The sequence below is a fragment of the Monodelphis domestica genome, chromosome 1 (genome assembly GCF_027887165.1).
Source record: "Monodelphis domestica isolate mMonDom1 chromosome 1, mMonDom1.pri, whole genome shotgun sequence".
NCBI lineage: Eukaryota > Metazoa > Chordata > Mammalia > Didelphimorphia > Didelphidae > Monodelphis > Monodelphis domestica.
In genome coordinates, this window is record NC_077227.1 from 759383009 (window position 1) to 759407643 (window position 24635).

General features: G+C 43.5%; 1 pseudogene; it reads right to left on the minus strand.

Moving 5' to 3' along the window:
- Positions 1 to 481: 481 nt before the first annotated feature.
- Positions 482 to 23878, minus strand: LOC100031006 (RNA polymerase-associated protein RTF1 homolog; annotated as a pseudogene).
- Between the last annotated feature and the right edge of the window lie 757 nt (positions 23879 to 24635).

Genomic DNA, 24635 nt, shown 5'->3' on the forward strand with positions numbered 1-24635 from the left:
ATACACACACACACCTCCCTCTTAAAATGTACACTTTTTGGAAACTAAACCCGCTTTCACAAACTCCCTTCTGCAGAGATGTGGAGGAGAGAAGGAAAACCGGAGGCGGCCAGTCCCCATCCCTGCCAACATGGCCCTGCCCGGGGCTGCTGCTGCCACCCACAGGCTCTGGCCGGAACCCCAGCTCTGCTGTCACACTGAGAATAGGCAGCGCGGCCTAATGAACTGTGATGAGGACAAAACAAAAGCAAATGCAAACGGAGAGACGCGGATGGAGCCCAGGCGAGCTCGAGCCCCCAGGGGGGGGGCAGCAGGGGGGGACATCTATGCAGTGCGCGGCTTTATGCCCCAGATGCCCGGCAGTGTAGAGTCTCTTCGCAGCGCCTGCTGCTCGGGCCCAAAGAGGGCAGACCAAGGCAGAGGAGGAGAGGAGGACGCCGTCACGGGGCGCGCACGCTCCGAAGCAGCAGGCTGGGCACGCTCAGAGAAGCCCTCGCCGTTCCTCGCAGTCTGCCGGGTTCGGACCTTCTCGGAGCACCGCCCCGGCCGGGCAGCCTTTGCCGTGACGGCGGCGTCTGACTCTGAGCTGGGGACTCGCGCGTCGATCTTGCCATCCAAGTCCGGCACTTTGAACAGGTCCTCTGAGGGGCCACTGGCTGAGCTGGAGTTGCCGTCCGGGTCCTCCCCCGACCCTCGCTCACCTCCTCCCGAGCATCTGCTCACGCACCAGAGCCGCACCTCGCCTTCGACGGGGCCAAGATGGCAGCCTGAGCAGCAGGGTCTGCAGCTGGGAGCAGTGGCTGGCTGGCGTCGGCCGATTCCTCCTGGCGTGACGTCCCGCCACGCGGGCCTTCTCAGACTCCACACACTCCGTTCTCGATCTCGTCGGCTGACGTGACTCATGGCTGGAATATTCTGTGTCTGTTGCCGATCGGGAGCCTCCGCCGCTCCTCCAGCTCACCCAGCTGGTCTCGGGCTTGCTCCGCCTCGTCTCGGTCTCCGGAGCCTCCGCCTTCGCCTTTGGAAGCCACGTCTTCTCAGGGCACAGCCGGGCGGAGCCTTTCTGAGTCTCTTTCTCTCCCACAGTCTCCTCAATGTCCTGGTCACTGAGTTTATAACTCGAAGCTTCCTTAACGGGCGCCTCCTTCTTGCCAACCTCACCCAGGACAGGCAGCTGCAGCCGGCAGGGAGCGCTGCTTCTTTCCATCTCATGAGTTCACTTTCTGTGAGCTTGATTTGAGACAAACCCCAGATGGAACACGCGTCGGCCATTGCCGTGCCTCAGCTGTAACCCTCTGTTTGCCCCACCCGGCCGGTAATCTTCAGCAACCCGACAGACAGGCTCACTGTTACGGCTCCCAATGCCAATTCGTACAAGACATCCTGTGACTGTCTCAGCAAAGAAAGGCACGCGCCACCGTCGTTCCAATCTGTGCCGTGATCATCGCACCCGGCTCAGCTCTTCAGGCAGAGGAGCTGGCTGGGCCGTCGGAGGAACCTCTTCCTCTTCCTCTTCTTCATCAGATGATGTCGTCCGAGGATCGGCCAGTCTTCTCACTGGACTTCTCCTCCTCCTCCTCCTCCTCTTCGTCATCAGAGCAGACTTCACTTGTTCTTAGTGGCTGTTTTTCGGCAAGCGGCTCCGCTGTTCTATTTTTCCGTTTTTCTCTCTCTGCTTTCAACTCTGCCACGGCCTGAGACTTTTTGTCTAGTTTTTCATCCCTCTTGGAGCGTCGCTCCTTGTTATGGGACGTGAGCTGGGACTCTTGAATCTGTGTGAGTTTTTTCTTCTCTTGTTCTTCTTCTTCTTGTTTTTTCTTCTTTTCCTTTTTCTTGGCCGTCTTTAATTTTTTCTTAATCTCAAATCTTCCCTTAAGCACCTCGCTCCTTTCTATCCTGTTAAATAGTTCCTGTTCTCTCTCCTTCTCTGCCATCTGTTCTACACGGGCCCTCTCTTCTTCGTCTCCCATGAGGTCTTCTCCACACCCATCACGGAACTCCTCATCCTCAGAGGAAGAATCCGAATCTGAGCTGGAGGAGGAACTGTTACTGTCCCCGTCAGACGCTTCGCCTTCTTCGGGGGCTGAACTCTCAGCTGAGCCGTCTTTGTCGGGGCTACCCGAGGAAGCAGCTTTGTCTGTCCGCTTTTTCATTGTTCCCTTCTTCTCGATCTTCCCAGTTTTTCCTTTTTCCTTATTTTGGAGCCTCCAGCTGTCCACTCATCATCACTGCGATGTTTCCGAGTCTGAAGAAGCTGCAGGCTGACTAACAGGTTGCTCTTTCCCTTCAGAGTCACCACGTTTCCTTTGGGCTAGGGATAAGAGGTCCCGATCCAGGTTCTCGTCACTGCCGCCGTCCTCCGTGTCCGAGTCGATCACAACGCGGCCTTTCCGCTTCTTGACCATGGTGGCACCCCAGCTCCCCCGCCGGATGCCGCTGCCAGGACTCCCCTCTTGCCCGCCAGCCAGTGCTGCCGCCACCGCCGCCGCTGGACCCTAATCCTTAACTCTTAATAAACCTCTAAAAATACAATACTCCTTGCAGAGAGAAACTAAGTTCTACCTGCCTCAGTCTCCCCATATTCCCTAATTTTACAGGCATCAGAGAGGGTTAAAGGAGGTGAAAGGAGGTGCTACCGAGGCAGATGGCGTGGGCACAGGGATGGAGGAGCAGAAAAGAGGTTGGGGACAGGGAGAGGCACAGTCACTCCTGGCATCACGGATTCCAGTTGGGAGCACTCAGCTGCATGGACCCCGATGGGACAGTTTGTCCAGGACTTCTAGACTCCCCTTTGCAATACGACTTTTAGACAGGCTTCTTGTCATCCAGTGGGGGCGAAGGGCTGTGGGGAGGACAAGGACAAGCCACCTGGCACCGTCTCTCCTTACCATTCTCTTGCTAGGGTTCTCTGTCGTCTCCCAATAGAATGGAGTGGCCAGAGGGCAGAGTAGGCATCTCCATCTTTGCTGATTGACTGAGGGAACCCTAGAAGGCTGCCTGGAGTTGGGGACACCAAAATGGTGGGCCACAAAGGAAGAGGCTGCCTGCAGGACTCCAGAAAAGAAGCATGAAATCACCGAGCAGCAGCTCAGGGTCTGGGCCCAGACCAAAGTGGGGTAGGGGAAGGGGAATCATGGGAAATGGGCCCCGAGGCCAGGGAGATGCTGGAGCAAGGGGGCAGCAGGGCTAGTCCCATGCTTTAGGAAGATTCTAGTTCTAGTGGTAGTCTCTCGGTGATCGAGAATGACCATTGGCTTTGTGCACTTTCATCTACGGTGTACCCTCATGTGGCAGAGGGTGGACGGGGTCAGGATAGATGAGTGCACAAAGACACTTGTGCGTGAAGGAGATTTAAGTGGAAGAGTCTATGCACAGAGACAGTCCCACTCTCTCGGCATTGGAAGCCTGGGTCCAGTGGCACGAGAAGTCGTTACACCTGGAGACTTCCTCAGCTGCATTGGATGGCCGTGTTGTCTTTGGTGCTCCAACACGCCCTGAGCACTCCGCAGTGCTTTGCTGCGTCGCCCTCTCAGCCGTTGAACCTTCTTGTTGGTTTCTTCCGCCTGTTCGGCCGAAGCAGTCTTCACATGCTGGGTGAGCAAAGCCCTGGTTCACCAGGGGTCGGCGATGACCCGATGGCTGCCCTCATAAGGCTTAGCTGGCCTGTCGAAGCTGTTGCCCGGGGTGTGGCCACTGCCGCATGCTAGCAGCTACTGGGAGCCACACGTGAGAGCTGGGTGTCAGGTGGGGGTCAGAGGCTGGAGAGCTGCCTAGGAGGGCACGACAAGCCCTCCATACCAGAGGTACTACCCCTCCCTGAGCACCCCATACACTGAATATACTGAAGCAGGAAAAGGTCCTGAGAAGGAGTGCGCCCACGGGTGGGCACAGACAATGAACAGGAGATGACAGAACCCAACTCATTTAGATCTGGAAGGGACCTCAGAGGTCATCTAGTCCAGTCATCTCCTTGACAGACCAGGAAAGTGAGTCCCAGAGACTAAGCCATTTCTCTCCCAAGTTACATGGAGTACCAGAATTCGAACCCAGCCCAAGGAACATTTATGAAGGACCGACCACATGTGAGGCGCTGGCCGGGACACTAGGGACATGAGGCAGCATCTCTGAATGGGAAGGGCCTCAGCACCTGGACAGAAATCTCCTAATAGCAGAGACTTCACCAGTGGTTGTCCAGTGTCACCTTAAAGACCTCCAAAGAAGGGAGCTGACCCCCTCTGAGGCAGTTCCTTCCCCTGTGGGACAGCTCAAATGTTAGGTTTTCCTGACAAGAAAATTAGAGCGGCCTTCCCATATTGAGTGCTCCCAGACACCCATCCTGCCTCTTTTTTCTCTCCTGAAGCCTTTTCTTCTTCAGGCTAACCATGCCCAATCTCTTCATTCAAACTCTTATCTTCTTATGTCCAGGACCTTAGAGAGGTGAGATGGGGACCAGAAAGTGCCCTGAGGACCCCAGGAGGAGCAGAGCAGCACTTGGCCATCAGGGAGAATTTATAGAGCCCTCCTCGTATCCCCCGGATTTGAGGCTGCATGTCCTAGGCTCTCTGAATGCCTGACCTTCACCAGTATTCCAAGCCTGTCTGTGACTTTGGGCTTTGTCTGCTCCAGCCCAGGGCCCTCTACAGGAGGTCAAATAGTTCCCAACTGACCCCAAGCAGCAGGTAGGACACACTGGCCCTTGTGGGCAATGGTATCAAAAGTCACCCTGAACACCCATATCCCAGGGCACAAGGAGGAACCTTTAAGAATGACCACTGGGACCTAGGACATGAGAAGACTGGGGCAAGGTCTAACAGGCAGTGATGTTATCTGCCCAAGAACATGGTGGGATCAATGCTATATGCAGGAAGGAGCCAAGTTCTGAGCCTGCTATCCTGCATATGGATATGCTGTAGGGGAGAGTATGTGCCAAAGTGTATGTGTGAGGAGGTTTATACTTCATTCTTACTCTGTCTTTGAAGCTACTATCTCTTCATAAAGATTAACTAATGTCAGGTGATTAGTTAAATGGAACAAAGGCCAGGGAGGAGCACTGTGAATCTTAAAACTGCTCAGACTCTACCTTAGAAGATTTGGTTAAGCTATTCCCTTATTGTAACAAATGGAGGTACTTGATCAGGAATGTATTGAGAACTTTTAAAATGACTCCACCCTGCTCAGACAGTGCCTTAGGGGAAGATAAAGTTGTAAACTCCTGATTGAACAATGAAAGTCCCCAACTCATACTTATAGTAAAGCTAGAACCTTAATCTAGGTCTATTTTTAGATCTAATACAAAAGGGCGCTAAGTACCTATAAAGATTAAATTAATCACTAAAAGGTCAAGCAATTTACAAAGGGCAGGCTTAACAAAGAGGTGTGAAGTTTTAGTCTACTCAGAGAAGGTGATAACAAAAAAAGATGTGAATTAAGAATGGACAGTCCTGTGGAAAACGTCTACTGTGATTGGTAGATGTGAAATTTTAGGGGAGGTGACATAAGAGAAATTTCTCTTTAAAAGGAGCTATCTGAACCAGTTTAGGGAGTTCGCAGTCAGGGAGTTTGGATTTCTCTCTGAACTTAGTTGGAGTTCAGTTTAGTTGGAGTTTTGGAGTTAGTGTGGAGGAGCTGGCTCTCTGAACATAGTTGGAGTTTTGCTTGGGACAAAATCTTGTGGTGAGTGGATAAAAGACTGACTAATCTCTCTTAAAGCTCAGGCCTAGGCCCTTCCTACTATTCCTCTTACTCTGTCTCTCTCCCTTCCCTTAATTCCTTCATTTGTATTAATTAAAATCTCCATAAAACCCAGCTGACTTGGGTATTTTCATATTTTGGAATTTTTCCCATGGCGACCACTTATTTTTTATTTAAAACAAGACACTAAAAATTATTTTTTACAGTTTGGCTGAAACCTTTACAGTTTTGGCAATTCACAGTCTTAAAACCATATTTTCTTGGTCACAACACCCAATCCTGGGGAGGACATAGCTGATAGAGCCTGGAGTCAGAATACACCAGAAACCAAACACATGTGCTCTGGCTCCACTCTCTTTGTTTTTGGTTCTTGATGTCTAATGGAGATATTAGCTTCCACTTACTAATATTAATTTTTTTTAGAAATAATTTTTTCTGTGAGCTTTTGTATCTCCTTTTCCATTTGGCCAATTCAGCTTTATAAGAAGTTCTTTTCCTCAATACATTTTTGTTTCTCTTTTTCCATATGACCTTTTAGAAATTCTTCTCTTCACTGGATTTCTGTGCCTCTTGCCAATTGGACAATTCTGATATTTTTTAGAGTATTATTTTCTTCAGTATTTTTTGTGCCTCCTTTACTCAACTCTTTTTTTCAAACTTTTCTTACATCTCATTTCTTTTTCTAAGTCACTCACTAGTACTTGAGGCACTCATCTGGAACTGTGACCAGATTCCCCTGTTTCCCAATGCCTACAAGCACTGGTCTATATGCTGGATCTCCTCCTCACCCTGAGGCCATAATCTAAGACATGGACCTGCATGTGGGCAATGCCACAAAAGCATTACACCCAGAGCCAGCAAAGGGATCCCTTGAGTCTCCTGGGCAGTTATCAAGCACATTTATCATCTCTGGTTGAGAGTTCCAGAAGCCCTTGCTTCTGCTTCAGTGACCCCAAGTCCTGTTGCCTCAGTGGGGCCTGCATTGGCCAGCTGCTCAATGCTCCACTTCCATTTGGTGCAACTGATCTTTTGTGGCAGCCTTCTAAGTTGTTTGATGCAGTGAAATGATTTTCCAGCCCCATTTATGGGTCATATTGCTCCAGAATTCCTTTTGAGACATTATATCATACTTCTTTGAGGGTAATTTGGTGGATAGTAGATGAAGCTGTGAACCTTCTCTGCCCTCTTGGCTCTACTCTTGTGGGGTTTCCCGACCCGTGGGGGCCACAAGGGAAGGGGTTCTCCTTTGTGGTAGGACCCAAGGAGAAGCAGGGAATCTGAACCAGGGTGAAGAATGACAGACACAGACAAATCAGTGTTTAAATAGGGCAGGCAAACCCCTATGATATTCTCCTTGGAAGGAAAATATAAGAATTATGGAACACGAGGTAGAGGAGGAGATTAAGGTAGAGAATGCCAAGCCGAGAGAGGCTGGAGCCGAGAGAGAGGAGAAGGTTTACTAGAGAGAGAGAGAGAGATTCCTAGAGCAGAGTGAAGATCCAAGAGAAAAATCATGGGGCCGCCCTCTATTTTTATTCCTGAGCGATCAGGAAGGTGCTTTCAAGCACGTAGCAATCACCTTACAAAGCATAGACAATTAAGATTGGGTGGCAAGGTGAAGGTGGTACCTTTGGGGCGTGTAGATTTCAACCCGCGCTTTTCCCTGGTATGTGACTCCGCACCAAGCGTTAATGAGTTTGCCTTAGGCAATGGGCCGCATGGCCAGGTCAGGATTCCATTCACAAATATCAGAGTATCACCTCATGTCTGAAGACAGAGTAACCATACAATCCTTTGTGTTTCATAGATGTGAATATGCTTGGAATGCTACAACTCTAGAGCCTCACTCTGGAGGGTGGATGGAGCAGCTGTCCAAAAGGGGCCAGGGGGACCACTCTAAGCATCATGTTTTCTTTGTCTTACCTGAAAAATGTGGCCCACAGCAGGAAGAAGCAGATGAGGGCACCCGGAGTCAGGAGCCCTGAGGACAAATCTGCCCTTAGACACTTCTGAGCTGTGTGACACAGCGCCAGTCACTTAACCAGTTTGCCTGTTTCCTCAACTCTAAAATGGGGATAATAATGGCACCTACCTCATGGGCTGCTGTGAGGATCAAATGGGAGATTATCTGTAAAGAGGGCTTAGCATAGTGCCTGGCACTGAGGAAGTGCGCAACAAATGCTTCTTTCCTCTACCCCTTGTTAAGATTAAAATTTAGGGCCAAACTGTGGCAGGTAAAAATTAGTTTTACTCTAGAAGTATTACATTTTTAGAGGTTTATTTAAGATTAAGAGCTTAAGAAAATACAAGTAAGAAAAGCACATGTCTAGGCCCAGAGAGCCCATTCACAACCACTCACATCTTGCTTCCTAGGTAGAGAGAGACGCGTCTGCTTGGAAGTGGAAACAGAAAGAGGCTCAGTAGGCTTTTACAACCAGTTAAATAGAACTTTTGATCCCTCCTGGGTGAGGATCTCAGTGAGATTACAAAGCATCCTGGGAAGTGTCCAAGGACTTCTGGGGATTGGAGCCCCGGGTTCAAGTCTCCATTTTTACATATCACCGTGTGATCATTTTTGGGAAAAAAAAACACATTTTTCCCCCAAAAGGATCATGAAAACATAATCAACTTAAAGATTACAATAATTTGAGGATAAGAGAAAAAAGAACAAAACCAATAATTGCTGAATGGATTGACAAAAAGCCAGTTAGGGAGCAGTCCCCTTTGGCATAAAAGTATACATACAAATAAATGTTCAATCAACCACACCCAAAGTTCATTCTTGATCTTATTGTGCAGTTTGTGGTCTGGAGGTTTCTTCATGGTAGCTTCTCCTACAGTTCAGTTTCTGGATTCAGAGAGGTAGCATCTTTTTTTACCTAAAATTCTTCTAAAAGGAATTTAAACATTGCAATTTAAATAATGATATTTTTACATTCCCCCGTTAAGAGGGTGATTGAAAAAACACAGGATCACTTAGGGATGCCTGGCTGAGGTATGAGGTATATGAATCAATTGGCAAGAGAAATTAAAAAGACATCAGAAAAATCCAAATAAAAAAGAAAAATTTCTGGATGAAAATATAGACTATCAAAGTCTTATGTGTAAAAATTCCAAGTAAAAGAAAAATATATGTATAACAGGTCCTTGAATCAGGGCCCAATTAAAATGATCTAATCAATGATGCATTTACCCAGTCAGTAGCCAGGACTACAGAAAGGTTCCACCCTATGAAAGACAGAAAAGCGGGACCAGATATAAAGAAGCCAGGTAGGAGCCAAGGTTTGGGGATACTCTGTATTTTCAGAGTGAGTGTGGACACAAGGAAAGCCTATGTCATAACAATGTTAAACACAGTAACCTCTAGTCTTCACACTAGGTTCAAGACCTTTGCATTGGCCTAGAAGTGCATCAATCAATCCTGGATTGGCTTTTCTTTGGCCCTGTGTAATGGCTCTTTTGTGTATATCTTGTCCTGGAATCAGACAGAATTATTAAGCAAAGTCCCATAATTTTTTCTTAAATAATTAGTGGTATCATTTTTATAGTCTCGAGCTTTTGGGGGCATGCATTAGCAAATGTATCTAAAACTTATATTACTGCAAAATCAAAAAAGTTAAAGAAAATCTAAATGCTGGTGACATGTGCTTCAAATATAAAAAAGAGAAAAATAAAAAAAAACTGAAATAGTATATTGCACATGCAAGAAAAATGTAATAAAAGAGTTTTAAAAAATAAAAATGTAGCTTATAATCATTGACACACTGTGTCAGCTAAGAAATATAGAATACAAGGCTTTCTCACCAAAAATGTGATCCATTTCCTCGGCATATCTGGCCATGATCACTGTGAGTAGAAGCAAATGAATTTTACAAGTTAACATTTTTCATTTTTAAAGAACAGTAGTACAAATATGTAGGAATCAGTATCCCCAAAATTCTCAATAGCCCAATTAATTACAATAGCAAACAAGCACACTATCATATTTTACATCAGTTGCTCTATGACATTTTAAAAAGCCTATGAACTGATGGATTTTTGTCACAATTCTTACAAACATAGCAAATCTTTCAACCTTGGTAATAAACACTTTTAAACAAAGTAAAACTCATCTTGGGTTAAGTACATCATCAAGAAATCCAGATATCATTCTGGTGGAAATAGTGAGCTGAAGAGTATAAATGAGAGGTGCTCCTTTTTTGGAGGCTTTTTAGGGGCACAAATGCCCTGAGATTAACTGCCCCAACTTCCAGTCACATTTTTAGAAATGCACGAGTTGGGGGTATTTCATTTTAGTTCCTCGAATGGGCCTTACCTCATGGTAGGGCAGGCAAAAATGACCAGAGATTGTTAAAACATTTTCTAAAAATCATGTCTAAAAATCCCTTAAAATCAATTGAGATATTTAGCACAGTAAAGTTTCCAAAGGTTGTTATACAATTGTAACCAGTTCTGATGGAGTCCATATATCCTCTATGTGACAATTTACAAAGTCAACAATAGAAAAGTTGTTTTTTATATGGGCTTAATTACAATGATATTTGTTCAATATGGTTATAGGAGGAAAGCAACAGAATATAACAGTAGTTAAAACTCAGTACATCAAAATGAACAGTATAACAGAATAATATTGAATGCAGTAATATATGAACTTAAAATCACAAAGTTAAAACATAAACAAAGCAAACAGTAAAATGCAATAGAATACAGAGGTTTTTATAAACCATTGGAGTCTGAAAAGCCTTAAAAATATGACCTCCAGTCTCTTTAAAGTTCCTTGGGTTTTTATCCATTTAGATGCCTATTGTCAGAAGGCAGAAGATTGGTTAGGCTGTGGGGTTTAAATGACCCATCCAGGGCCACACCTGGATAGTATCTGAGGCCATATTTCAAAGGAGGACCTCCCATCTCTAGGCCTGGCTCTCAGTCCACTGAGACACCCAGCTGCCTCCCCAAAGTTAGCTAAAGGGTTGTACGGAGCTGAATTTTTTTTCCTGACATGCAGGTGAAGTCAATAAAAGGATCAATGTAATTAAAAGACATCCTTGTAAAGTAGCCATGCTTTTAAGTTCCTGTTCTTTCCATTTCTTTCTCCCCTACTATGATACCCCTAGTCCACATGGAGGCTTAGCCTAAGGGAAAATTACCCCGTTTGTTACAGGCTGGGTTTTTTTTTTTTGATCCTGAAGAAATTGGGTCTACTACCAGCAGCCTGGGTGATAAGCCATCTGGGTCTGGGGTGCAGAAACAGGCAGGCAGTGGCCGGGAGTGAGGGCTGGCAATTGCTGGGGCCAGGTGAACGGCAAACAGCAAATAGGTCTGGAGCGGATGGCTGCAGGCAGGGCTGGGAGAGTGGGCACCAGGTGAGAATGGAGCACAGCCTGGCCAGTGGGAACAGCTCAAGAAAGTCCAAAGCAGATGGCTGCAGGCAGGCAGGCAGGGAAGGGAAGGGCTGGGAGCCGGTGAGCTATCTAATGGCTGGAACGAGCAGCAGCTTTGCGAGGGTAAAAAACCTTGGCCAGAGAAACATGGCTTAAAAAAAATTCTATGCAGTAGCTATGAAATGCTGAACTTAGTAGAGAAAAGAATCAGAAGATTGGAGTATTTCATTTTTTCCGAAGTTATCGCCAGACTGTTAAGATTAAAATTTAGGGCCAAACTGTGGCAGGTAAAAATTAGTTTTACTCTAGAAGTATTATATTTTTAGAGGTTTATTTAAGATTAAGAGCTTAAGAAAATACAAGAAAAACACGTGTCTAGGCCCAGAGAGCCCATTCACAACCACTCACATCTTGCCTGCTAGGTAGAGAGACACGTCTGCTTGGAAATGGAAACAGAAAGAGGCTCAGTAGGCTTTTACAACCAGTTAAATAGAACTTTTGATCCCTCCTGGGTGAGGATCTCAGTGAGATTACAAAGCATCCTGGGAAGTGTCCAAGGACTTCTGGGGATTGGAGCCCCGGGTTCAAGTCTCCATTTTTACACCTTTCCTTGTCTCACCAGGAATAGGAAGACTCCAGGGATAAGGTTAGCCTCTGACTGATTCTTCATCTCCCAAGACCTTCAAGAAAAGTCTGCACAAAGAAATCGTTTTTGGGGAGGTGGAGTCAAGATGGTGGCTTAGAAACAGCAGAAGTTAAGACCTCGGAAAACTATTCCTTACCAATAACAAACTGAATGCTCTTAGGGGACTGAAAATCAAACCTAACAAGACAGAGCCAAGGAACTCTCCTGCTGGACGCCCCCCAAAAGCTGGAATTCGAGAACACTAAGGTTTAAGGGGAAGGACTAAAAGAAATGGAAAAAGAAAGAAAAGGGGGTAAATTTATATGTCACAAAGAAGCTCATGGTGGGAGGGTGGAGAACATGGAGGGGGGTGAACATCAATACACTGGAAGGGTAAAGACATTGGAGATAGGAAATACTCAACTCTTACGTGCATTGAAATTGACCCAAAGAGGGAAGAAGAATCCAGTCCATTGGGGAAGAGAATAGATCCACACCCTATAGGGGAGTAGAAGGGTAATGTGAGATTTAAAATGGTTGAGGTCTTAAACTGTAGTGATTAAAATAGTGGAAGATATAAATTGTGATAGATATAAGAGAGGGTGAGTAAATTTGACCGCAGAAATATGTTTCACTACAGTGTCTTGGGTTTTAAAATCAAATATAAGGTGGTCGCCAGGGAAATATTCCCAATTATTCAAATACCCAAGTCAATTGGGTTTTATAGAGATTTTAATTAACAATACAATGAGTAATCAAAGAAAGAGAGAGAGAGAGTAAGAAAGGAATAAGTATGAAGGGCCTCAAGCCAATATGGCCTAGACCTGAGTCTTAAAAGAGAAATCAGTCAGTTTTTTATAACTCACCATAAGATCTGTCTAAGTAAGGAATTCTAATGACACCAGGCCAGCATCCTTCCTCAAAGAGTCTTCCAGCCAGAGATTGTTTCAAAGGGCCTCTCTCAAGAGCCTCCAGAGCTCCTACCCCAGAGGGACAGAGCCCCTCAGAGGAGCTCCTCAAGGAACTCTCCTTCAGAATGAGAGTCAGAAATCGAGATTCCTGAATGAGATCCAAGCTCTTATTTTTAAGGGCAAAATTTCCTCTGTCACCTCCCCTAAGTCCTTACATCTACCAATCACTGTAGATGTTTCTAAAGGAACACCCATTTTGAATTCACAGCTGAGTAGTTTTAATCGCTTTAGTAAGTCAGAAAAAAAATGCTGCTATGTCGACAAATTTCATTAAGAAAAAACCTCTGAATAAGTTATCACTCTTTTAGGTTTAAGTAGTTTACAAGTTGCCCCACCTATATGGGTACCTAGCATCCCATTGTATCAATTTTAAAAACAGGCATGACTCAAAGAACTTCCTGTCCTTTCCATAAGCATGGGTCAAAACACTTTCATTGTTCAGCAAGGAGTTTTTCTGTCCTAAAGCAGTCTTAAGTAGGGTGGAGTAGGGATATTCCCAAGGCAAGGAGTTTTCACATTCAAGTAGAATTCTCACTATCTGCTAGGGAATTTTTTTAAGTAGAAGATTCCCCAATGGGGAAATTTCCAACATTCATAAGTCTGAGAAATTTTAAGGTTTACAGTAACAAATGGACTGGTGGGAAAGGAAACAGTATAAGGGAGGGGGGGCAGAGTTTTAAAAAGACTGCAAAGAAAATAAGGGGGGAATAAGAAGGGAGGTGGGTAGAAAGGGAAGTAAAATAAGGGAGGGAACTAGGGGGACTGATTAAAAACAAACAGTGGTGTAGAAGGAAATAGTGAAAGAAGAAAAGGCAAGACTAGGAGTAGAAATCAAAATGCTGGGAAATACACAGCTGATAATCATAACTCTGAATGTGAATGGAATGAACTCACCCATAAAATGCAAGCGAATAGCAGAGTGGATTAGAATCCAAAACCCTACCATATGCTGTCTACAAGAAACACACATGAGGAAGGTAGATACACATAGGGTAAAAGTAAAAGGATGGACCCATATCTATTGGACATCAACTGATAAAAAGAAGGCAGGAGTCACAATCATGATATCTGACAGAGCCAAAGTAAAAATAAATCTAGTTAAAAGAGATAGGGAAGGTAATTACATCCTGATAAAAGGCAGTATAGACAATGAGGAAATATCAGTACTCAACATATATGCACCAAATGGCATAGCATCCAAATTTCTAAAGTAGAAACTAGTGGAGCTCAAGGATGAAATAGAAAAACTATACTAGTGGGAGACCTGAACCTTCCTCTATCTGAACTAAATAAATCAAACCAAAAAATAAATAAGAAAGAGGTAAGAGAAGTGAATGAAATCTTAGAAAAAATTAGAGTTAGTAGATATGTGGAGAAAAATAAATAGGGACAAAAAGGAATACGCCTTCTTTTCAGCAGCACATGGTAAATTCACAAAAATTGACCACGTATTAGAGCATAAAAACATTGCAAACAAGTGCAAAAGAGCAGAAATAATAAATGAAACCTTCTCAGACCACAATGCAATGAAATAATAATTAGTAAGGGTACATGGAGAGGTAAATAAAAAATTAATTTGAAATTAAACAATACAATTCTCCAAAACTGGTTAGTCAAAGAACAAATCATAGAAACAATTCATAATTTCATTGAAGAAAATGACAATGATGAGACATCCTTTCAAAACCTATGGAATGCAGCCAAAGCAGTACTCGGGGGAAATTTATATCCTTGAGTTTATATATTAACAAATTAGGGAGAGCAAAGGTCAATGAATTGGGCATGCAAATTAAAAAACTAGAAAGTGAACAAATTAAAAATCCTCAGATGAAGACTCAATTAGAGATCCTAAAAATCAAAGGTGAAAGTTATAAAATTGAAAGTCAAAGAACTATTGATTTAATAAATAAGACTAGAAGCTGGTACTTTGAAAAAACAAATAAAATAGACAACGTACTGGTCAGTCTAATTTTAAAAAGGAGAGAAGAAAACCAAATTGACAGTATCCAATATGAAAAGGGAGACCTCATCTCTAATGAAGATGAAATTAAGGCAATCATTAAAATCAACTATGCCCAATTATATGGCAACAAATGTGGCAATCTAGGTGAAATGGATGAATACTTACAAAAATATAAATTGCCTAGACTAACAGAGGAAGAAATAAATTACCTAAACACCCCTATATCAGAAAAAGAAATTGAACAAGCCATCAAAGAACTCCCTAAGAAAAAATCCCCAGGTCCAGATGGATTCACAAATGAATTCTATCAAACATTCAAAGACCAACTAATCCCAGTATTATACAAACTATTTGACAGAATAAGCAAAGAGGGAGTTCTACCAAATTCCTTTCATGACTCAAATATGGTACTGATAACAAAGCCAGGCAGGTCAAAAACAGAGAAAGAAAACTATAGGCCAATCTCCTTAATGAATATAGATGCAAAAATCTTAAATAGGATACTAGCAAAAAGACTCCAGCAAGTGATCACAAGGGTTATCCACTATGACCAGGCAGGATTCATACCAGGAATGCAAGGATGGTTCAATATTAGGAAAACCATCCACATAATTGACCATATTAACAAGCAAACTGACAAAAATCACAGTTATCTCAATAGATGCCGAAAAAGCCTTTGATAAAATGCAACACCCAACTCTATTGAAAACACTAGAAAGTATAGGAATAGAAGGACCTTTCCTAAAAATAATAAACATTATCTATCTAAAACCATCAGCAAACATCATCTGCAATGGGGATAAACTCGAAGCTTTCCCAATAAGATCCGGAGTGAAACAAGGATGCCCATTATCACCTCTATTATTTAACTTTGTACTAGAAACACTAGCAGTAGCAACTAGAGAAGAAAAAGAAATTGAAGGTATTAAAATTGGCAACGAGGAGACCAAGCTATAGCTCTTTGTGGATGACATGATGGTCTACTTGAAGAATCCTAGAGAATCAACCAAAAAGCTAGTGGAAATAGTATAGTAGTAGTCTCTCGGTAACCGAGGATGACGATTGTCTTTGTGCATTTTCATCTATGGTGTATAGATGAGTGTGCACAAAGACACTTGTGCGTGAAGGAGATTTAAGTGGAAGAGTCGATGCACAGAGACAGTCCCACTCTCTCGCGTTGGAAGCCTGGGTCCAGTGGCACGAAAAGTCGTTACACCTGGAGACTTCCTCAGCTGCATTGGATGGCTGTGTTGTCCTTTGTGCTCCAACACGCCCTGAGCACTCCACAGTGCTTTGCTGCGTCGCCATCTCAGCTGTAGTGAAGAGGAAAAAGCCTTAAACTTTAGGTTTTAGGTTCTAGTTCTGCCCTAGAATCTGGGGTAGGTCATAACCCACATGTAGCAGTTGTTAAAGAGTTAAGAAGATATGATATAGTGCTATCAAATGATGATCAAAAAGCATAATGTCTCTCAAAACCCCTAAAAAACCAGAGGTTGGGAGTATAGTCAAATCTAAAACAAAGTTACCAACTTTGTTATTTCCATTGATCTTATGGATATGAACACTGCCTTCTCACTCTGTGGGACTTTGTCTGTGATCTGTAAATCTTTCCCAAGGCTTTGTCCTTGATCTTTTCACCGTAAATGAATACTGATCAAGAACATGGGCTGTCTAATACTCTTCCTTCATATAGGACAGACCTATTTCCTTTCTCTGGTCAAACAACACTCCAATTACATATATTTGTCACTCCTCTTGTGCTACTCTTTGTAATAGGTTGCAGCCTATTCGATCTATGCACCTCTCCATTGTACTGAGGATAAGCCATAATTTTAATTCTTTAAGAGATGGTAATATTCCATAAATCATAACCATAGAACGTCACTGAAAAAAGTGATTTTTAAAAGTCAGACCCTTGTTTCAGGAAACAATAGAAACATTTTATATAACTGAAAAAGCAATTCCATCTTCTTTCCTCCCCCAGATGAAGTCTAGGTCTAACAGCTCTGTCCCCATCTAGATTGTCTGTCCAATAAGCATTCTTTGTGCCCTTGATTTCCCGGTGAAGACAGGCAAAGCTTCTGATTGATAAAAGATCTAATTTAGGATATTCTGCAGTGTTACAAGACTTAACCAATCGGCACAATGTCATCCACAATCAGAGGTGTTCGGGGGCACTAACCACAATGGGGAATCCCCTTTTAATTTGGACTGCACTGGACATCCTCCATTACTGTGGAGAACACCTTTGAAAATTAAATGTCTGACTCATTAATGCTCTCCCTGAGGTTCAACGTTCTCTCTACGGTTCTATTTTTAAAGACTATTGCATGACTTTAACACACACACACACACATATATACATGAAAGGCACCTTTCTGAGTCAGAGTATTGTAAGGAAGTCTTACCAAAAGGCTATCAAGGCATTCAGTGGAATCTTGTATGTTCTATATCCTTCAGTTAATTGTAGAACTAACTATACCAATGTTGTCTGATGTGGAATATTAACTATTCCCTTTTCAAATGTTTATCAAGACACTACAGAGACTTTGCAGAGCTGGGAGAGTGAGAAAACGGCTTCAGGAGTTACTTGGATTTTCTTAGTTTTCTTTGGCAATGATATATCCCACGAGTTTCCCCAAGTATTCATTACCCTCTTGTTTTTCATGCTTCAGAACGGATCTCTCAATGCCTTTAAGTTTCACTGACTCCCGAATGGACCCTCTCCGAGTCTCCTTGATATGATGTAGCTGTTCTTCCCGTCTTGATTTTTTAGTGCTATTTCTACTTTCTGTTGCAGCTAATCTAGGACTGTGATGCCAAGAGTCCCGCTATAGTGAGTGGCCCTGCTGCATCTTATAGAGGAATGAGTTATTAGAGATCTTCATGATTCTTTCCCCCTTTTTTGGTCTGTTCAATGCCTTCTTAGTAAATCTGGCACAAAAATTCAGATATTATTTGAACTTACTTTACATTTACATTTGACCAATGCAATAAGAAAAGATTATTGGGGGGGGGGGAGGAAGACCAAAGAAGGGAGGGGGCCTGTTGGGTAGATAAGATAGCGACAACATAGAGAAGGCAGAGTCACTTGTTTTTATTTTACATCTACTTTTTCTGCCAGAGAATTCTTCCCTGGAAACTACAGAACCAAACTGATGGATGGGCAATAGATATGCAAGATAAATAAAGAACTAATAAGAAAGCACTTAACTGCCCTGGATGATCTCAAGACACCTAACCCAGATGAACTACACCTTCAGGTACCGGTAGATGCTAATTGCCAAGCAATGGCAATACTATTTGAAAGCCCATGGGAAATATGAGCACAAGTGTGGAAAAAGGAAAATAAAGCAATTTTCCAAAAAGAGGAAAGAGCAAAGCTTGTAACTCTAGGCCACTGAGTATGACTTAAGTAAGCAGGAAAATTGTGTAATGGATAAGCTAAACATCTAAAAGTAGTTTTGAAGCCAGTTGAATAGCTCTCTTTGGTACATATAGTTGTCAAGTGAATAGCAGAGTGGATTAGAATCCAAAACCCTACCATTTGCTGTCTACAAGAAACACAAATGAGGAAGGCAGACACGCATCCAAACCCTTAGGAGTTATTGGTTTCTAGAATTTTGGAATATAAAAAATGGATTTATTTTGTTTGGGGAAGTAGTAGGATGCCTGACGATAATTAACACTATACGGCACTTTAAGATTTGTATAATGGTTTACATATATTATCTCTCTTAAGGAATGAGTGTGGGCAGCAGTGGCTTCCAGAACCAACTCCACAAAATTTATTTAACCCACACGATAAACTATGTAAGTATGAATGAGTGCATCAATAAATAAATGGAAACACATTTATTTCATGTTTACCACGTGCTGGGCGCACTGCGCTAATTTCCCTGATCTTAAGGAACGGTCCCTCTACCTGGAGGAGTCACTGCATAAAAGAAAGTTCAGCTACATCGCAGACGGAAAGACCTGGAATTCTTAAGGGATGTGATGAATTGGATGGGAAGGCTCGGATCGGAGGCCCTCAGTTTGGAGGGTCAGGGTGACAGAGCACAGAAGCAGGGCAAGCAGTGGGAGACCAGGACTATCCTAGGAGACAGTGGCGGGGTACACAGGAGTCCTCATCCTGCTCCCCATCTTATTCAAGCAGCCTGGGCAAAGGGAGCAGGCAAATCGAGGTAATGTCCCTGGTGCTGCTTCTTCCTGCTGTCTGGCTTTCACGGACGAGGTCTCCTGTACCACTCGGACTACTACCATCACCTTCTCCTCTTTGTCCTCTTCCTTTCTTTCCTTCCTCCTTCCCATAATATTAGTTGGCATTTATGCAGCACTTAGAAAAATAAAGGTTTGCAAAACACCTTGGACACAGATGCTGTTGTTATCCCCCTTTTGCAAGGAGGAAACTTGGGCAGATGAGAGGCTCAGCAATTTGCTCAGCTTCTTACAGCTCTGGCGGCGAGCCTGAGGCCATATTTGAACTCACCCTTTTCTGAGTTAAAGCCTGGCACGCTTATCTAGCGTGCGCCTAGCGGCCGTCTCACTGTCGCCTCTCAGAACCCTTATTCTAAAGGCTAAGACGCCACTGATTCTTCAGCAAAACCTCCTGCACTTCCTTCCCCCAAGTGGTGAATACCCCTTTTTCTTTCTCAAATGTTCTTTTTAGCTCTGTTTTCATATTGTATCTCCCCAGTAGAAGGTAAAGGTAAGCTTGGGGCCAAGGTTTCCCCTTCCCCTTGGAATGGTGCCACTCCCCATATCGAACATTAGTCAATGTTGAATTTGATTGAATCCTAAAAGTATTTGATTTGATAGAGCAACATGACACCTTTTAGGCTATTTGCCGACAAGATGTCTTTCGTGGATGTCAAAATTACATGATTCCTTAAAAGATGTAACAGGGATAATATTTTGATCATTAATATTGGGGAGAGCTTAAGATCTAGACACACATAAATGCTCATATTATTTACATGGCTGTGAGTTACAGAAAGCTATGTACATTTTTATGCACATAGTTTAGTACTTTTTAAATTCATTCTTATTTGCTTCTCACAGTGACCAACCCCACAAGATGTAGAGGCGGCCGGGCGAGTACATCCTCTCCATTTTATAATAAGAGGAAGAGTCTGAGCTTCAGAAAGTTAAGTCTCCAACTCATCGTCACATCGAGGATTCCAACGCCAGGCTTTAGAGCTCAAACCCAATGCTGCTTTGACCATACCCATTTATCTGCTAACGATCCAAGGGGTTTGCATTGTGCCACTGCCCGTGTGTTCCTGGTACATATTTAATCTATTTCCCATGTTTTATAATGCTTAACAGTAAGTTAGATTCCAGAATGACTTTATTTCCTAGGAGGGAAAGTTAAGTATATTCAAGTTAAGTATTGAGTACTCGTCTTACCAGCACCCTTTCGATGGATCACACTTTTTTTTTTAAATGAATAATGTACTTCTTAAAAGCGTTTTTTGAACATGCTGTTCATTGGGAATGTTTGGATGTGAATCCTACGGTTGTGCATAATTCTGCTTAGTAGAAATGTGTCATTTTACATCCATGTTTCTGACGCATCCCCAGACACGAGGGTTGGAAGGAGTCGCAGTGGCCGTCCCTACTTCAGTTCCTGACGCGCTCATGTCATCTCCAGGAAAAGGGGATCAACCGCCACTCGAGCAGTGCACGTTTGGACTCATTGTTAGCACGTTTTCCCTGATTATTTAATTAAGAGTAAATTACCGTGTCTTCAATTTATGTTCATTTCCTCTGTTTTCGCCGAAAGGAACGGCCCTCCTGGAGTAATCAGTGCGATGGTCCCCGTTTCTTTCCAAGCAGTCCTTTGTCACGGACTCAAGACAATCGCCCACTCCGATTGCCCTCCTCCGGAGAGTACCCCAAACCACCGGCGCCCTGAAACTGGTCACGGAACGGAACACGCTATAGCGGAGGAGCTCCAATGAAAGCAGAGCAGAGGGGAATGATGGCCGCCCAAGCCCTAGGAGTTAGGACTCCCGTAAGTCAGCCAAACTTCCTTTGCTGCGACGTCACCCTTCCGGCTAATTACACTTTTAGACCACTAAAACGATTAGATAGATTTCAGAACGACGATTCTCCAACAATATCTCTGGCGTCTCATGCTTTGGTGGCCGGTTTGTTTTGTAGCCAAGGAGAACCCTTCACATTCCTTGTGACTGAATTTCATCTTATGATACTCAGCATCATGCCCTGCCCAAGCAGTCTACCGGCCTGGGGGCTGGCCCAGAGACAAAAATGATTTTTACATTTTAAAATACTGGAAAAATAAAAAAAATGCAAATAACGGTCTTCGCTTTTTGCCAGCACCCCGTATGAAAGCCAGCTTTCCCACAGTGGCTACAGGCTTTAGTTTGCTGCCCCCTACCAAAATCCTTTTTGAATCCTTAACTCTGTCATCGAACAGGTGAGCCGCCCGTCCCAGCTTTGTGTCATTGGCATACTTGGTGAGCATGCCCCCTGCATCATGAAATCATTATTAAGAACTTTATACAGCACAGCACAAATCAGAGGTCTTGTGTGTTTTTAAAACTTAATTTAAACCTGAAAAAAAATAAGTATTTTTTCAGCCTTCTAATTTCCCCTTGGAAAAAAAGAAAAAGAAAAGCCAAGTCCTCGTAACAAACATGTAGTCAGGCAAAACAAATTTCTTTTTTGACCACAGCCTCAAATTTATATCTACAAGATACTTTTCCAAAACCTTTGTTAAAACCGAGGCAAACTATGTAACTTTCATCTACCAACCCAATCTATTTTTTTTAACCTTGCCTTCTATCTTGGAATCAATATTGTGTATTGGTTTCAAGGCAGAAGGGTGGTGAGGGCCAGGCAGTGGTGGTTAAGTGACTTATCCAGGGTCACATAGCTAAGAACTGTCTGAGGTCACAATTGAACCCAGGACCTCCTGTCTATAGATCTGATTCTCAATCTACTGAGACTTCTAGCCACTCCCACCCTGGCTTATTCTTGATGAAGCCATGCTGGATCTGTAAGTCGAAATAATCAGCAACTTTAGCAAAGTTGCAGGATACAAAATAAACCCACAGAAGCCATCAGCATTTCTATATATCTCCAAACCATTTCAGCAGCAAGAATTAGAAAGAGAAATTCTGTTTAAAGTCACCGTAGACAATATAAAATACTTGGTAATCTATCTGCAGAGACAAACACAGGAACTATATGAACACAACTACAAAACACTCGCCACACAATTAAAACTAGATCTAAATAACTGGAAAAACATTGATTGCTCATGGGTGGGACGAGCTAACATAATAAAAATGACAATCCTGCAGAAATTTATTTATTTATTTAGTGCCATACCCATTGAACTACCAAAAAACTTTTTTACAGAATTAGAAAAAAACATAACAAAGTTCATTTGGAAGAACAAAAGATCAAGGATATCCAGGGGAATAATAAAAAAATGCAAAGGAAGGAGGACTTGCAGTCCCAGATCTCAAACTATACTATAAAGCACCGGTCATCAAAACAATTTGGTACTGGCTAAGAGACAGAAAGGAGGATCAGTGGAATAGACTAGAGGTAAATGACCTCAGGAAGACAGTTTATGATAAACCCAAAGATCCCAGCTTTGGGGACCAAAATCCACTATTTGATAAGAACTGCTGGGAAGATTGGAAGACAGTGTGGGAGAGATATGGTTTGGATCAACATCTCACACCCTACACCAAGATAAACTCAGAATGGGTGAATGACTTGAACATAAAGAAGGAAACTATAAGTAAATTAGGTGAACACAGAATAGTATACATGTCAGACCTTTGGGAAGGGAAAGACTTTAAAACCAAGCAAGAGATAGAAAAAAAATCACAAAATATAAAATCAATAATTTTGATTACATCAAATTAAAAAGTTTTTGTACAAACAAAACCAATGCATCCAAAATTAGAAGGGAAGTAACAAATTGGGAAACAATCTTCATTACCAAAACCTCTGACAAAGGTTTAATTACTCAAATTTATAAAGAGCTAAATCAATTGTACAAAAAATCAAGCCATTCCCCAATTGATAAATGGACAAGGGACATGGATAGGCAGTTTTCAGATAAAGAAATCAATACCATTAATAAGCACATGAAAAAGTGCTCTAAATCTCTTATAATCAGAGATGCAAATCAAAACAACTCTGAGGTATCACCTCACACCCAGCAGATTGGCTAACATGACAGCAGAGGAAAGCAGTGAATGCTGGAGGGCATGTGGCAAAGTGGGGATCTTGAATACATGGGTTGAAGAGATATGATTGGGGATATAGACCCTAAAGAAACATCCTGGTGCAAACAACAACATGGAAATAGGTTTTGATCAAGGACACATGTAATACCCAATGAAATTGCATGTCAGCTGTGGGGAGGGTGGAGTGATGGGAGGGAGGGAAATGATATGATTATTGTAACCAAAAAAATAAAATAACATAAAAACTTAAAAAATAAATAAAAAACAAAATGTTATTAAAAAAAAAAAAGAAAAGTCTGCAGACCCCATGCCTTTGGCTACCTGGGGCTTGACTGGGCAACATTGGTGGGAAGCCTCTCTCTCTCTCTTCTGCCCTTTGTAGCTAAATCCTCAAAGGGGCTGAAAAGGCCATCTATAACAGGCACCTCCACTTCCTCGTCTCTCATTCTCAGCTTAACCTCATTTAAAAAAATCTTACCTTCTGTCTTACTCTCAGTTCTAAGACAGAAGAGCAGCAAGGGCTAGGCAATGGGATTAAGTGACTTGCCCAGGGCCACCCAGCTAGGAAGTGTCTGAGGCCAGATGTGTCTGCTTAGTCTCTTACGATCTGGCTTCGACCTTATCATTCCACCAACATCGTTCGTTCTCCAAAGTTACCAATGATCGATCGCAGGCCCAATGGCCTTGTCTCTGTCCTCTCCTTTCTCGATCTCTCTGCAGCCTTTGCCCAAGAATCAGTGCGTGCTCTACCCCATCTCAGTCTCAGAGGCCGCACTGATCCTAGACAGCCCTTCTTCCTTCACTGCACTGGTGGCTGGGAAAGTGGGAGCGTGCGGAGCTGGTGGACGATACTGAGGAGCTTCTCGGTGGTGGCCACCACATTTCGCCATGACCTTCCCCAAGCCTTCCCGATGACAGTAAGTGTCAAAGGCCTTGGTCAGACTGATGACTGTGGGCCACAGGCCTTGGTTCTGCTCCTGGCATTTCTCCTGGCCAGCCAACACCACCATGACGGCTTCTCGGGCCTTTCTGAAGCCACGCTGGCTCTCCGGTCGGTGACCCTCTTTCAGGTGAAGGATGGGCTGCTGTAGGACGACTCTGGTAAGATTCTTGCCAGCAATGCTACCAAGAAAACAGAGTTTCTTCCCCATCCATAAATAGAACCATCAGTTCCAACAAATGGAGCAGTTGTGAATGCTGTGGACAATTCACTTTCCTTGGCAGTGCGCTTTCCAAGGATGTCCACGTAGAAGGTGAGGGTGACGCACTCATTCCCAGAGCTGGCTCAGTGTTTGGGAGTCTCCGGAGGAAAGTGTGAGAGAGGAGAGGGATTGGGCTGCCCACCGAACAGCGTTCTACACCGCCGTAGTGCTGACCTCATTGTTCTCTGCCTGTGAAACCTGGACGGTCCGCCAGTGAGTGCCATGCCAGGAAGCTGAATGGCTTCCGTTTGAGCTGTCTCAGGAAGGTTCTGAAAGATTAATTTTTGAACACTGAGGCCTTTTCTCAGCCGAACTGCCCAGCATTCAGACTACTGCAAAGAGCACAGCTCTGATGAGCTGGCCAAGCTTTTCATATGCCACATACGCATTTGCCTACAAGACTCTTATGTAGGAGCCCTACGGGCCAAGTTCTCACATGGAGATCAGAAGAAGCAGTACAAGCAGACTCTCAGCGTCCCTCTGAAGAACTTTGCTATCTGTTGGCAGTCATGGTAGATGCTGGCAAGGACCAAACCACATGGTGCATGTGGATCAACGAAGGCCC